Here is a 3195-nt window from a genome sequence, read left to right as displayed (position 1 = left end):
GCGGGCGCTCGGAAAAGATGGGGACGGGAGGAGGACGGCCGTCCCGGTCGGGCCGATTGGGAAGCTCGGAGTCAGAGTGGACGGCGGGGCCCGGCCGCCACCGCGCCGTCGGGCGGACACCCCGGGGAGGGGGGACGTCACCACGCTCGATTTCGCCTGTTTTCGCCTCACCCAACAACCTGTTCGCTAGGAAACCGGTGCAAGCCGTCCTGGGGGGTGGTTTTTTTCGCTGGGACGGCAGCAACTGCCCCCAGCCCCACCTCATCCCGATCTACGCCTGACAGGTTTCATCTTGTCCCGGGGGGGTGAAAGGGTGTAAAGAGGTTCCATCTCGCGGGGCTCCGTCGCCCTTCCGGGATGCCGCCGCCTGGCGCACGGGCGACCGCAGCTTCCGCCGGCTCCCTCCGAAAAGCGCCTCCCGCTCTCCCTGCGTCATCCTGGACGGTCTCGCTCCGAGTCTGCGCTTCTCTCTCGCCCTGCCGCCAGACTCGGCTCCTCTCCCGCGCTCTCTCTCTCTCTCGCTCTGACCTCCGCCCCGTCCGGCCCTCCCGTCCGCGGCGGGGGAGGCCCGGCGGGCGAACCCTTCCGTGCGGCCGCCTCGCCGGAGCGGGGGCGGCGCGCAGGGCCCTCTCCTGGGGCTTGCGAGGAGCGGCCGTCGGGGCTGGCCGCGTCCTCGGATCTCGATGCGACGCTCGTTCGGTTCCTGGGAAATCGTGTGCTCCGCCGGGGTCCGGGGGCGAGCGCCCTTCGCTGGGCGAGGGGGACGCTTCCCCGGCACCCCTGGCGGCGTCGGACGCCTGCGGGTGCCGGCGGACGGAGCAGACCGCGCCGCACGGGGTACGGGTGCGGGGCCCGCCCGGCTCCGGAGACCGGAGCGCTCAGGCAGACGCCTGGGGACCGGACGCCCTCTCCGGGCGGAGGGGTTCCGGGCGCGCCGTGGGCAGAGGGAGGGTCGGGTTCGCCTGGAGCCGGCCGAGACCCCTGGGTTCCGGCCGAGCGATCGTCCCTCCCCGCCGGGGCGCGGGGTGCCACATCGATCGGGTTGCGGAAATGGGAGACGTGGGGCCCTTCTCTCGCGTCAACCGCAGCCCTCCGTTTTCTCTTTTCCGGCTTGACTCTGTTCGCCACCTGTGATGCTCTCTGGCCGGTTCCCTCGGGCGTAGCGGGACGGGCGGCGCGCGCGACGCTCTCGCGGAGCGTCCTCCGACGCTTCCCCGGGCTCCTGGAGCCGCCTCCCGGCCCGAGGGGTGCCCGTCCGCACTCATCGGCTGAACTTCCGCGAATTGCAGTACCCGATTCGGCCCGCCGGGGGGCGCTGCCGCCGGGGGAAGAGGGGGACGGGCCGGGCCTGGCGCCGGGCTCCGCCGGACGCCCGGCGCTGCCCCGTCTCGGCCTCGGAAGGGGGAGTCGGGGGAACGGGAGGCCGGGAGTCCCGGAGAAAGAGAGAGAGAGAGAGAGAGAGATAGAGAGACCTCCGCGGTTCCGCCTTCGACCGCCGGGGGGCGCCGCGCACCCGTCCGCACGGGCCCGTCCCGGTGGCTCCCGGCAGGGCTCTCCCAAACCCTCTCCCAGGGCCCCGGTCCGGGAGCCCGACTGCGTCCGCTCTCCGCTTCCAGAGAGGAGGCTGTCGGACGGGGAGAGCTGGTACCGGGCTCCTGGAGCCCTGCCTGGGCAGCCTATGGAAGGGAGGGAGCCCTGGCCCTGCTGCTCTCCGAGCTCCGGCCCTGCTGCTCTCCGAGCTCCGTGCCTGCTCTGCCACGGGTCCTTTCGCAGGAGCTCCAGGGAAACGGGCTTTTCGGCCCCTGACAGAGTCCCGGCTCTCTCGCTCGCCTCGTTGGTACCTACTGATCCGGCGGAGGTGTTCTCCGGCGGGTAGCGACACGGACGGCCGAGGGCGCGCTTCACCCAGGCTTCAACCGTCTCCTCCCCGAGCCCCTGGAAGTGCAGCTGGGCCGCGGGCGCCCCGGTCCGCACTCATCTGCGAAACTTCCACAAATTGCAGTACCCGATTTGGCCCGCCGGGGGGCGCTGCCTCCGGGGGGAGAAGGAGACGTGCCCGGCCCGTACGTCGGGCTCCAACGGATGCCCGCCGTGGACCCTTTATAGGCCCCATCCTGGTCCTGCCATGCTGTTATCGGAGCTCCACGGCTATCTTGTCACTAAACCTTTCGTTTGAGCTCCAGGGCTTTTTGCTTTTTGTAACCCGGTTCCTGGAGCCCTGCCTGGGCAAAATCGGATGCAAGAAGGCCCTGCCCATGCTGATCTCTGAGCTCCGCGCATCTTCTGTCACGGGTCCTTTCGCAAAAGCTCCAGGGAAACAGGCTTTTCGGCCCCGGACAGAGTCCCGGCTCTCTCGCTCGCCTCGTTGGTACCTACTGATCCGGCGGAGGTGTTCTCCGGCGGGTAGCGACACGGACGGCCGAGGGCGCGCTTCACCCAGGCTTCAACCATCTCCTCCCCGAGCCCCTGGAAGTGCCGCTGGGCCGCGGGCGCCCCGGTCCGCACTCATCCGCGACACTTCCGCGCTGGAGTCCGACGCTCGCCGGCCGCGTCCCCCGGCCCGCGGGGGCCCGGGGGGAGGCCCGACGCGTGCGGGGGGAGGCGGCGGGCGGCGGGGGCGCCCCCGCGCCACCCGACGGCGCCCCCCGGTGGCCAGAGGCGGCTCGGAGCGAGACGATCGGGGGGGGACGGCGGCGCGTGACCCGCCCCGGCCCCCTTGGCCCAGCGGACGGGCAGGCGGCTCCCGGGCGACCCCCCCCGATCCCCGCCGCGGCGCCCCCCGGTGGCCGCCTGACGCCACTGCGGGGGGTGCAGATTCCGTGTGTCCTCTCGGATAAAAACAAAAGAAAAGGTTCCCGTCGGGCGAAAGTAAGTGGGACGCAGGGCCCCGGGCCCCGACGGTCCGCGCGCGCGGCGCCCCCCGCTGGCCGGTCGAAGGGAGGACAAAAATAAAATGAAAAAAATTTCAAAAAAGCACTCGCCCCAAACAGACGAAAGGTACCCGGTCCGCCCGGATGAACCCTCCCCCGTGTCCCCGCCGCGGCGCCCCCCGCTGGCCAGCCGAGGTAATACACGATTGAGAGGGGGGGAGTGAAAAACAGGGGCAAAAAATGAAAAACACCCCACCCGTTTGAATGCAAAGTCCCGGAGCGGCCAGGGGTGGACGCCGGTCCGCGCGCACGGCGCCCCCCGCAG

The sequence above is a fragment of the Pseudophryne corroboree genome, unplaced genomic scaffold (assembly GCF_028390025.1).
Source record: "Pseudophryne corroboree isolate aPseCor3 unplaced genomic scaffold, aPseCor3.hap2 scaffold_3230, whole genome shotgun sequence".
NCBI lineage: Eukaryota > Metazoa > Chordata > Amphibia > Anura > Myobatrachidae > Pseudophryne > Pseudophryne corroboree.
Note: the sequence above shows the minus strand (reverse complement) of the source record.